The sequence below is a fragment of the Pteropus alecto genome, unplaced genomic scaffold, assembly GCF_000325575.1.
Source record: "Pteropus alecto unplaced genomic scaffold, ASM32557v1 scaffold22, whole genome shotgun sequence".
Classification (NCBI taxonomy): Eukaryota; Metazoa; Chordata; class Mammalia; order Chiroptera; family Pteropodidae; genus Pteropus; species Pteropus alecto.
In genome coordinates, this window is record NW_006434839.1 from 8534844 (window position 1) to 8548273 (window position 13430).

Below are 13430 nucleotides of genomic sequence, written 5' to 3' on the forward strand. Positions count from 1 at the left end.
CTTGTTTTTTCTCAGGCACAATATGTTGAGATTCTGTCATTTCAAATGCAGCTTGTTTGTTTGCATCCACTCATTCTTTTCCCTTAATAAATAATCGTTGAGCACGAATTGCGTGCCACATCCTATGCTGGGCTCCATATAGTGCAAGGGTCCCCAAACCCCAGGCCGTGGACCAGTCCCGGTCTGTGGCCTGTTAGGAACTAGGCCACAGAGCAGGAGGTGAGCAGCAGGCCAGTGAGAGAAGCTTCATCTGTATTTGCAGCCGCTCCCCAGCGCTAGCATCACCGCCTCAGCTCCACCTCAGATCATCAGGCATTAGATTCTCATAGGAGCACTGGTCCCTGGTGCCAGAAAGGTTGGGGACCGCTGACACAGTGTACCACAAGTGGCAAATGCCCAGACTAATTTAATTCTCACATTCTATATTGGAAGAACCTATTTACTATAGATTCATTTACAACTGGAGATAATGAGCTCCTTGGCTTGATTACTTTATTAGAGAGACAGAATCTCAGGGTGGGGACAAAAGGTTTTTGAGAAGTGGGAGAACTTATAGAATAATAATTAAGATCAAGGATTTGAATGCTGAAGTTCAAATCCTTGCCCTGCTTTGTATAAGGTGTAAGACCTTGGGCAAGATGTTTAACCCCTCTAAACCTCATTTTTCTCATCTGTAAGATGCTGCTAATAAAATTCATAATAAAAATTCATAATAAAAGTAATGACCCACACTAATCATTATGCTACCTGCCATATTGTAAGCACTCATGTGTATTTGCTATTGTGATTAACCCAATCCCTCATCCTAGTATTTGATCTTTCACCACAAATGTAGTCTGCAAATGAGACATGGCTGCCCAGCTTCTGCCTGAAAACCACCAGGGTCAAGGGGCTTACAATCTCCAGCAGTTGTCCACTTGATTGCTAAGAAAATCTAATTGTTGATAAATTCTAGTGGGTTGTAATATACATGCTTATGCCTGTCACTCACGGGTCCTTGATCTGTTACTTGGGATTACCCAGATGAAATCTAGTCTCTCTTCTGCAGGATACCCTAACTTCAGAAGGTAGCAGCTACATGTGTTAGTTATCACCTTCCTCCTCACACGCCCACACACAATCTTAGATCCTTTCATCATTTCTGATATGACACTGATTACCAGATCCTTTATTATCCTTTTTACTATTCTCAAATAATCTTTTGCTTATTAGTGTCTCTCTTAAAGGCTGAAGATCGGAATTCATAAAACAGAATAAATGCAGCCTGATCGCAAGTCAGTCCTAAAACTACTTCCCCACTTGGACATTAAATTTCTATTAATACATCAAAAGATGAATTGGTGGGGGGAGTTACATCACACTGTGTTGATTCATCATCCACTCACAGTCAACAGGAGACTAATCTTCCTACATGAGCAATTGTAGGCCATCTCGCCTTCAACCTTGTACAATTGAATTTTGGGATCTTTGAGTACTTTATATTTGTCCCCATTAAACTTTATATTGTTACATGTGATTCATTATTACATTTTGTTGGGATTTATGGGGGAGGGGAACCTGATCGTTCCATCCAACTTATTTGTTACCTTTCTAGTTGTTTGTCATCTCTAGATTTGTTCAGCATGCCGCCAGTGTTATCATCTTAGTCATTAATAAAATGGGAAGGGGGACAAGGCTGCAAACCAGACCGGTATTAGATCCCTACAGAACTGTATATGCATCAGCCTCTTAAAAAAAATTTTTTAAAGACATCATTTATTCTATCAACCACTATATGCTCAGCACTTGAAATGGTAACTGGTACATGGTGGGCACTTAAAATTGGAAAATGTATCAGTTACCATTCCCAGTCCCGAACATGTATATAGTGGTGAACAAAACAAAATTCCTGCCCTCGTGAAGCCTACATTTTAGTAGAAGTGATAAAGAACAAAAAAATAAAAAGATGAATAAATAATGCTAAGTTTTTAAAATGAAAAACTAAAGCAGGTAAAGGGCTAGAGAAGGTTGGCTGCAGAGCTGGAGGGAGAGGTTGTCTATGGGCAGCATGGCTAACGTTGAGCCGTTTTAAAGTTTGATCGCACTGCTCACGTCCTGCTTTCTTAGAGTGCATCTGGCCCAAAAGATGTCCCAGAATAGGCAGCAAGTCTTTCTGACTTCTCAAAACTCATTTTTCTCTATGTGGAGTCGTATTAGGGAAAAAATTGACACAACAATGATGAAGGACTTAAATAGTCATAGAACAAAAGAAGAAAAATTGAAAGGACATAATTCCTCAAGAGACTTCACAACATTTCTTCATATGCATAGGATATTCAAACATCGTGAGACCAGCTAGACTAACAGGAAAGACAATCAAATCACACCTCCCGATGAAGACTCCAGAGTGAGAATTTAAAAATTATTGCTCTAGCAGTATAGTACATGGTTGAAGGCTAAATAATAGAGGAAAAATGGAAAAGATAACACTTACCTTATTCCAATCCCCATGTTCTCGAGTATGGAGTGGGTTATGAATCCAATCATTTGTGGAAAGTCAGGAGGATCGAATGCTTGAGTGACCCCAAAACATGGCTCAGAGAGTCTGGATATTGAACTCTGGAAAAGAAGCCCATATGGGACAGATTTGAAATCTATGTCTATTGTCTACTCTCTGCTATAACGCTACCATTGATAAATTCTTCTAAATAGTTTGAAGTAATCTTCAGATCCCTTTGATGTTGGTGGGACTTGATAAATCTTTGTTTAGTAAAATCCTAATTGCACCCTCTGATTGGAAATTTATTTTATATTCTTACAGTGAGACTTTGAACATTTGTATTCATTCATTTATTCATCCATTGAGCATCCATCTTGTACTAAATACTTTGCTGGTACTAGGAATGCAAAAGTGAATAGAATAAATATGGTCCCTGTTTACAGGGACCTTACAGCGGAGGGCAAGATAAAATAGGACAGGCAGCTCTGATAAAACAGCGTGTAATGAAGAGAAAAGTAAGTACCCAGAGCTCTAGGAGGGTCACTTAACCCTGACTTTGGGAGAATTGGAAGTTAGCGACTTCTACATGGAACTACAAGGTATGAAGGAGTTCATCCAATAAAGAGATGGGTCAGGTCTGTTTCAGTGGATGCAAATTTTGGAGGTGATAGAAATGACCGTGCACGCTGAGCATCTGAGCAATGAAAATTGTTCAGCACAGCTGAGGCAGAGTGGTGAGAGATGACCTTGGAAAGGTAAACAGGGCCAAACTATTCATAACCTTACCAATCATGTCATAGAAGAAGAAGAATCTGCAGAAATTTGTGATCCCTTAGAGTTTTAAAAGAGAATGCTGCTCAGATTTTTGACTTGAACATCTGGGTTGACAATGCTATCGCTCACTCAGACAACAAAAATACAAATACAAAATACAGAGCTTTAGGGGAGAAGGGGACAAGTTCAGTTTGGGTCATGTTTGATTTGGTTTCTGGGGAACATTTGCAGGGTAGCGATAGGCAGTTTGACCTAGAAGTCGAGGGTACAGGTTAAGGAATTATCAGGACACAAGAGGCAACAATAGTATCCACAGGGATGAAAGAGATTCCCCGGAAGAGTTTGGGGGAAGAGAAAAGGGCCTGGGAGAACACAGAGAACACCAAAGCATAAAGGATGGGCAGAGAGAGGATCTCTGCAAGGGAGACAGAGATGGTGCCACCAGAGAGGAGGAGAACAAGAAGTGTGAGGCATCACAGAGGTTAAGGGAAAAGCATGTTTCAAGTAGGTTGTGGTCAAGCAAGACAAGTGCTGTCAAGATATCAAGTAAGAAAAAGATGGTGAAGCACCCATGGGGTGAGCACCGAGAAGATATTGGGCTAGTTCGGCAGAGGCAGGATCAGTGGAGGCAGGATCCAGGTCACCATGAGCTGAGGAACCAATGGAACCAATGAACATAGACCACTGTTTTTACAAGTTCGCCTTAAAATGGAAGATATAATCCCTAGGTTTTCTTCCCAAGGTAAGGAAATGGGGCACCCTGAAAGCTCCCTCACCACCTTTACATTAGCTTAATTGACTATGTGACAATGCTCTTGGTAGGTATGGCCTGTGTGTTGGACAGTTGTCCCATAACCAGTGCTGGACGCAGCTAAAACTGTAGAGTAAAGCAGACCTGCCTTTCATGCTCCCCCTCCTAACTGTCTTCTGTACTTATTCCTTCACTAGATCTCTAAGGTACACCCAGGCTTCCTGGACCCAAGGCCCACTCTGGTACCTGAATGTACACCTGAGTAGCCCACCTCTCTGAGCAGCCAACCAATAAAATGATCATCACAGGTAAAAATCTTGTCAGCCATAACAATTGTCACATTGTTATAGCTCACCTACTGCCACAGCTCATGTGTTGGGACAGTCAGTGGGAAGGAGGAGGAGTCTGATCACCTTGGAGTCTAGAGCAGGCAGCTGGCCCCACAGCTGGCCAGGCAACTGTCCAGGCAGGGGTCCTCTCTCAGAGCAAAATTCAGAAGCCAAAATAAATGGGTCACGTAGAAAACAGATGACCACAATGGTGAACAATGCCGAAGGTTGGTCCTAAGGAGCAAAGGTGAGCCAAGACATAATGGATGAACACTGTAAGGGGTTTGGATGACAGGGGAGGAGCAGTGGGCAGGGACCAAGAACTGGAAATAGGCTGAAGCTGTTATGCACACACAGAGGCCAGACACAAGCATGCTGGGCAGGCGGGTCTATCCCCACCAGTTTCGTTGTCCTGAACCCTTCCATCGCGCTGTTTTACTTCTCTTCTCGTGTCCTCACGATACAAAGAGAAGTTTCTGACATTCACAACAATTCCCCAAACCTGATTTTAGCATCTCCTCTCCTGCCATCATAACCCTGTATTCCAAGAAGATAGGACAGCTCTGGCCTAGATGGGGCAAATGGGGAGCACAGAGACATCGGTAGGACCTAATTTGAAAAGTTGCTTTGGTAGCAATCCTGAGCCTAAGAAACAGGAGTTGAAGGAAAGGCTTGACATGGTCCATTTAGGCCCTAAATCAATAACGAAACGAGCTGCATGTCTTGATTAATTGAAACGTCATTTCTAAATTGTAATCATGGCAGGATGTCTATGTACTCAAAAATGCACTTGATGACCAAACTGAAAGGCTGAACTGTCTTCAGTTTGGGATTATAGCACACAGAGATCAAGAATAGTGGTAAACATCACAGATAAATACAATGTTTTTGCCTGTGCACAGACTAGCTGAGCTGTACAAACTGAGTTTTCAGCTGAAGATTTTTTTTTTTTTTCATTTCACTTGAGTCAATAATCATTTACCCACTGGATAGTGCTTAAAGCAGAGTTTTCATCTAATTCTCATTTAACGAGATCGAAAAGGAAAAACTAAATAATAATACCTCATTTGTGTATACTGCTTGTCTTTCAAAGAAGACATCATAACCCATTTTATACTATCTAATTTACAGTAACAACACTTTTATAATGTAAATACTAGTAAGGGCTATTATCATTTTACAAATTATGCGTGAAAGAAACCAAGGCATGTGGGAATAAAATAACTGGTTCAATGTAACTTCCATTTTAGAGGCATAATAGCTGTTTTTTTTTTTTTAACAATGAAAGAAACCGATACGAGTAGATAAACATATTTATTAAGGCGTATCTTACCCTTAAATTTTAAAACACAAAATACTTTGCTTAAAAGAAATAACAAAGACCAAAGTGTTCATGTGCTCAACAGATCAAATCTCTCTCCCAGATCTACATCAAAAGCAATCAATTCCTACTACCCAACTCTGATGTTAATCAGCATGGTTCTCACCATCTTGAGCCACACATATTACGAGTCGATTGTGTGTGTTGCTCTCCTCTTCGCATGATCTCGTCATCTAAATCGGATTTAGAAAGTACCATCACATGCATAGATTCTGCATATGTGTAAAGGCACGGACACTTTTATGCTTGTATTAGCTTCCATTTGAGGGGTAACATTTTTCTGATCTTTTCATGTATTCAGTCACTCATTCATTCATTCACATTCTTCAGCATTCATGCATCCAGTCAACAAACATTGATTGTGTGCCCAAAATGCACAAACACTATTCTAGGTGTAAAAGATAAAAAAAATAATAATAATAAGGTATAAGATAGTCTACAGCCATGCCACCCTGAACAAGCCTGATCCCGTCTGATCTTGGAAGCTCAGCAGGGTCGGGCCTGGTTAGTACTTAGAAGGGAGACCACCTAAGAAGACCAGGTGCTGTAGGAGTAAAAAATTTAAAAAAATAAAGGATTGTAAGCTGACAAGGTCCTTGCAATCTGTGAGGTCAATCTATGCCTTGTCTAATATATATAAACAAAATCACTGACTTCAGGAAACTCACAGGCCAGTGAGGGAGCCAGAAGAGTAAACAACTGTAGTTCAGTGTGGTAGGGAGAGGTGAACATGGTTTCTGGAGCACACAGAGAGGATTGGTATCCATCTGAGAGGGTAAGGAAGGCCTCCTAGATCTGAGCATGCCAAGTAGAGGGCTCAGCACAGGTGAAGGCACAGACAGGCAAATAGGAACACCCACGTATTTAGGGAACTGGTATGGTATGACAGGGGATTCTTTAAATATTCTATGGCTGGTTCTAGTTTATATTCCAGGCCCTAGACATCACAATAGATAATTTTATAAAGGGAAATGTATGGTCCCTGTGTTATTTATCCTCGGTCATGTAAGAAAAAAGACACTCTGTATGGAATCTGTACCAAAGTGCCTTCTGAGACTCTGTCTGAGGAATGTCAGATGGTGAGCAGCCCAAAATCAAAGCTTGGGGCTGCTCTATCTAAGGTCTGTATTCTCCATATTTCACGACGTTATGCTCCAGGGAGTAACAGGTATAAACAACATACCTATTCATCAAATATAGGTAATCGCTTAGCCCATCTCCATTATTATTTCAGTATAAAAATTATATCTAGAAATACCGCCAAATACAACATTTTCAAATGTATTGTGTTAGATGGGTCAGAACTTTTTCTGTTTGCCTCTTCCCAACGATTCAGACTTGGTGCTGCCCAGAGTCCGAAATAATGAGAGTCAGCTTTATAGGCTTCTTCTCAACACCCTCCATTCCAACAAGCAAGAGGTGTTTGGAAATAGTCTCTGAAATCCTACACCTTTGTCCCTATGGGGACAGCTGTGTCCTTAAGCCTCTGAGAAGTTCTGTACTATAGAGAACTCATACAGAACCTTCCCTAAAGAACCCTACTGCCTTGGTAATCCTACTCTAAATTCTGTCATTACTTGAGGAAAACTTCGTACCACCCAATCACGTCCTGGTTTCTGTTTGGAAATTTTTCAGAGACTCTAAGAGTTCAAAATAACTCATCTATTTTTGTTCCAGACCAATTATGGAATCCTCTCCATGACATTATTTTTTTTGTTGTTTATCCAATACTTCACCCATTCAACGAACATCAACTTCCTCATTTCTGACTCTTTTCAAGCCAATCCAATCAGTCTTTTGTCTCCCATTACTTCACTGAAAACACAATCCGGGACACTTGCAATGACTTCTCTGTTGTCAAATCCAATGGTCATTGTCAACCCCCGTCTTACTTCCCTCTCAGCTGCCTCTTGGCACCAGTGATCACTCTCCTTTTGTTGAAATATTTTATTTCCTTGGCTTCCATCACACCACACTGGCTTTCCTCCTACCTCACTGTTTGTTCCACGTCAATCTCTTTTGCTGGGTCCTTTCTGATTTCTGAAAACTGGGGGCCCCCTTAGGCCTATTCCTCTACAAATGCCCATCTAGTGCATTGATATAAATACCATCTCTCTCGCCCTGATGTCTCAGTCGGAAGCCGAAGAGGGTTCCTTTTCCTAGAGTGCTGAAATTTGTGTTGGGTGCCGAAGGAGATGAGTTGGCCAAGGGGAGAAAGAAGATCCTTAGGGGAATAAGATGAGGAAAGGCACAGAGGTTTTGTAAAAAGAGGGAAATATGCCATGACCTGAAAATGACTGGTAAGGTGGATTGTAGCCATATTGTGAAGAACCTTGATTTACAGCTAAGGAATTTGGATTTTGTGCTGAAGATAATAAGTAATTATAAGAGATTTTCAAATAGGGGAGAGATATGATCATTCATATTAAAAAGAATAATAAAACTTTAGTAGCAGGACGAAGACCGAACTAGAGTAAGGGGCGACTCCAGCCAGGAAAGCCAAATAGAAGGCCGCTGAAATAGACTAAGGGAGGGATTAAGGTCTGAATCACCATAGCGACAGTGGCATGAAGAGTAGTGACAATTCCAAGGGAGATTTGGAAATAGCACTAATGACATAGTTACAGATCAGAAGAAGGTTTGGGAGTAGGAGAAAGAGGCCAAGGTTGAAGTGTAATAACATTAACTAAACTAAAAAGGGGAAGGAAAGCAAGTGAGGAGAGGATGATGAGTAGCACATTAAGTGTGCAGTGATTATAGGATATCCAGTGGTGAATGAAAGACAGGTCTGCAGATCAGGAGACAAGTTTGGATTGAAAATATAGGTTCAGAAGTCAGTGCCCACATGGTAGCTCAGTCTTAAGAATCAATGAGACAACTGAGGAGGGCAAACAGTGAGATGAGAGCCAAGGACGAGACCCTGGAAAAAAAGCCTGCAGGCAGCTGTCAGAGGAGGAGCCAGAGGAGGAGACTGGGTGGAGGCAATCTGAGAGGTAGCATGCAAAATGGGCAGAGTGAGGTCCGCAAATAAAGGGAAGAGAAAGCTTTAAAGAGGAAATGATCAACAGTTCTCCCTGGGGTAGGATGAGTAATTAAGAATAGGTCTGGTAAGTAGATCAAAAGAGCAAAATTTCTAGTTAGAAGTCAGGCTGCAATGGATTGAGTGAAGACTCTTCTTTAAAGTTTGGCTGTGAGGAAAGCAGGTAATGGTTTGGAAGGAGGTAGAGTTAGACAAAGTGACAGAATTTTTTTTTTTTTTTTTTTTTTAATGAGATGAGAGTCTTTAGTACAACAGGTAGCCACCTAGCTTCTGCTCAAACATCTCTTAGGAGCTTCTACCCCAAAAACCACATTGCATTTTTGAACAGCAATTGAACATTCAATTCAGTTCAACGTGTATTAGCTGAGTGCCTGCTATGTTAGACGCTTGGCATTTCAGTGCCTAGAAAGATATGCAAGACACAGTAATGTTTTGGTTTTTCATTTATTGGCCAAAATCTGTCCACTTCTAACCATAGCTCTCTGTCCTCGGGAGCCACATGCAATATAAGAAGATTTCCTTCCACATTGCAACCCAGAAACTAAGGATGGTTTTCAGCTACCTCTCAGGTTTTCTCACTTGTATAACTTTTGTGAAATAATCCAGTCTTTATGTATGTACATGTACATATACCTACCTGTATGTATGTATGTATTTTGTTACCAGCTGGCTGTTCTCTGCTGGAGTTCCAGAGCCTCGTCTGGCCCTTTTAAAACGTGGCACTCAGCATTAATTGCAATTCTCCTCATCTGATATGAGCAGTCCACAAAACAATAGGAGTATTCTCTCCTTTTTCCAGGACATGGTTCTTTTAATGCCGTCTGAGACTGTATGTGTGTTCTGACAGTAACAGTACCGACTCCTGGCACGACACGATTACCCGAAATCCTGAGATGTTTTGCACCAGAAATGTTGATCTCCCAATTCTTATATTTATACAATTGACTTTTTAAAGCCAATTGCAGCATTTTACATTTTTATCCCACTGCATACAAAATTTTTACATTTGATTTTTATTAGCCAATCATAAAAAGAGTAATGGCTTAGGAGTCAGACAGATTTCTCATTTCGTTATGTAGCCCAGGGCCCTTGGACGTGTCATGGTCTCTCTCTATCTCAACTTGCTTATCAGTGAAAATAGAGAGAATCATATTTACATTGCAATGTGGTTCTGAAGCTTAAAGGAGGGTAGTACAGTCCCTAATATATTAGAAGTGCTCAATAAATTTTGGTTTTCTTGTCTTCCTTTTCTTGCATGCTCTCAGCTTTGAATTTTTACTAGAAATATGCCTTTTACATTGTTACTTGGGATTAATAAATCATCGTTTTAATAAAAAAGAAAAAACAAGTTGAGCAGAAAGGAACAAAGGGCCAAAAGAATACACTTTAGTATACCAGTTAGGCGTATGGGCTCTGAAATCAGACTTTCTGTGACTGAATCCCATCTCCTCTACTTACTAGCTGTTTAATTGGAAGAAAGTTCATTAACCGTACTGAGCTTTGGTTCCTCATCTATGAAATGCGGATGATAGCACTGTATCTCTGGCTGTTGGAGAAGATTAACCGAGATAATGGATAGAAAGTACTTCTGCACAGAACCTTGCACATACTGAGTACTCAATAAGTGATAAATATTATTACTATTACTGGAAACCTCCAGGTAAACAATGCTCTTTCAAAAGAAACTTTTGGGTATAATCATTTCATCTACTAGAAATATGTATAATATCCTGTCCTATGTTTCATTATATTGTATAAAAGAATCCCATAAGAATCTCGGTCCAATGTCAGGAATGACCAGTATGTCTCTAATCTTCCAGCCTAATAACCTTATTTACAAAAAACAAACAAACAAACAAACAAAAATAACTATAGGATCTTGGACAAGTCACTTCACATCTCTGGCCTCAGGGGAATAATAATAATACTCAGAGGTTGAGAATGAAGATTACATGACGTAAAGCACATGGGGGGACAAGGAAAATTAGCGCCGTTTGGAAGGACTTTAACGAACCCATGCTGGCTCCTGTTGATGCCAATTTTCTTTTCCTAAGCAAACTAAACTTATCAGTGTAGGAAAAGGAATCCATCTTTTCCTTTTCTAGAAACTGGGATATTCGTCTAACTCTAGGCAAATGGTACTTCTCCGTCTCAGTGGTTTCTCATAGCATGCCTATGATAATATCTGGAAATTCTTTTTGTATCCCGGGATGTAGTTAATATGGATCAGAAGGTTTAAATCTCATTTAAAAGTGAGAGCTTCTCTCTTACTCTCTCATCATTCGCCTTGGTCTTTCTTTTCATCTTAAATTTCTTTCTTATCCTGACTAAAAGAAAATAATATGTTTAGCGGCTTTAGAATATACAAAACTTACCAAGAAGAAAATCAATTGAAATCCACTACCAAGATATCACCACTATTAATATTTTTCTGTTTAACTGTCCAGTCTGTGTTCCGAGCAAATATATTTAATAATAAATGACCAACATTTTCTGATGTCATGACATTTTCCATAATCTGCTTTTTACTGGATGCATAAATTTCATCATAGGATCACATTACAATTTATGTAATACTTCACTTTGGACAGTTGGTTATCTCTGAGTGTTCAATATTATAAAGAATGCTATACTAAATATTCTTTTACATTAAATTTTACGAGTGACTCTGGTTTATTTTAAGATAAAACCTTAAAAATAAAATTACTATGTTAAATGGTTTGCATATGTTAAGGTTTTTTATTCGCAATGCCAAATTGATCTCTAAAATGCTTGAACCAATTTATACACTCAATATTGTACAAGGCTGCTTATTCCCTGTATCTTTACCCATGCAAAAACATTTTAAAGTTCTTGACAATTTGCTAGGCACAAAGACATCTGGTTTTATTTTAATTTGAATTTCTTTAATTACCGGTAAGAATGGACCTTTTCATTAATTAATTAACCAGTTAATTAATTAACCAATAGAATCTCTTTTTCTCTTTTTTCTTTTTCATATCCTTTACCCATTCTTCTTCTGAGATATCTTTTTCTTCTAAGTTTGTAAGATCTCTTTATATATTAAGGATACTACCCTTTGTTTTATATATATATATAAAAATATAAAAAATATATATTTATATATATATATTAAACTTCTGGAATATATTAGATTCTGGAATATATATATATATATATATTCCAGAATCTCTCATTTATCTTTTAATTTTCTTTGCAGTTCTGATTTACCGATTGGCTTAATCTGAGATAAAAGAGGAGTCTACTTTCTCAGAACTACGTGGATGTCCCAAAGGAAGAAGCAGCAGGGAAAGGGGACACGTGAGAAGACAACTGAGGTAAGAATATCAAGGTAATTGTTTTTAACAGAGAATGACAAATTCTCTGCGATTAGAAAACTCATTTGTTTTTACCCCTGTTAACATGGAAGAAACTAGAGGCGAAGTCATGAAAAGACATAGTCCCTTCCCAAGGCACTAAACTCTTTACATTCAAGCTGCATAGGGACCACCTGGGTGCATCACAGTTTCTAAAGGTCTAATCATGGGTGGTTAGAATAATTTTTTCCATAGCCAACTGATCTTTAGGTTTTCTGAATTTCTTCTTTCATAGGGGTTCCGCAGACCCAGTAGAAATAGACCACAGTTCCTACTCTCCTCTGAATTTATTCTGGTCAAGTTTCTGTTCCTTGGCTACTTTGTTCCCTGGTTACTGATTTGGATCATTCCTTGTCTTTTTTTTTAAACTCACGGTCTTATTTCATTTTGCAATGTCTCTTTCTGGTTTATGACCTGAGACCTGTATCTTGATCTAAACACGTTCTCAGAGGAGCCCTCCATGGGTTAACTGGAGCTAACTAAGTTGGACCCTAGAACACTGGAGCTTTAAGTCAATCACAGCAGTGACTTAGAAGAGGCAGGACACAGTAGCATCTACATACTACACACCGGGCATAGTTCAAAATGTCCTGCCCCAGCTAAGCCATCACCCATCAGAGTCCACCTTAGACATCGTTCCAGAATATCATCGCCACAGCAGTTCTTTCATCCCTTCCTGCGTCTCGGCTGTGCCTGGGCTTTTCAACACGCTTCCCCTCTCTCCATCTGCTATTAACTGAATGTTTGTGTCTCCCCCTCACCCCCATCCCAATTCATATATTGAAGCCCTAATACCCAATGTGATGATATTTGGATGTGGGGCCTTTGGGAATTAATTAGGTCATGAGGGTAGAGCCCCCACGAGTGACATTAGTACCCTTATAAAAAGAGACACCAAACAGATGATCCCTCTTTCCACGTGCGGATACAGCAAGAAGGTGGTTGTCTGCAAACCAGGAAGCAGGTTCTCACCAGACACCCAAACGAATCTGCTGGCATCTTGATGGTAAACTTCCTAGACCGCAGAACTGTGAGAAATAAATCTTTTTTGTTTAAGTCGCCCAGTCTATGGTACTTGTTATGGCAGCTCAAACTGACTAAGACTCCTTTCCCTTCCCCTCCATGACAGTGACTTGGCTTCTGTGGGCCAGCAGTGGTCTCTCTCTTACCCTTTCTCAGAGGTTTTGACCACAGTTTTCCTCTCCTGTTTCAATCCTGGCTCTCGTATTTGCTGCTCTTCTTCAATAGTGCTCATCCTCTGTTCCCTCCACGGGCGCCACACTTCTGAATGTGACCTCT

At 39.9% G+C, this 13430-nt stretch overlaps 1 protein-coding gene and 1 pseudogene across 1 annotated transcript in view; one reads left to right on the forward strand and one right to left on the reverse strand.

Moving 5' to 3' along the window:
- Positions 1–13430, reverse strand: part of MKLN1 (muskelin 1) — a 284216-nt gene that overhangs the window by 260119 nt on the left and 10667 nt on the right. Inside the window, exon 2 of the mRNA XM_025045829.1 lies at positions 2474–2598. The gene's annotated coding sequence lies outside the window, so the exon portion shown is untranslated. The remainder of the gene's footprint in view (positions 1–2473; positions 2599–13430) is intronic.
- LOC112478734 lies at positions 6149–6267 on the forward strand (annotated as a pseudogene).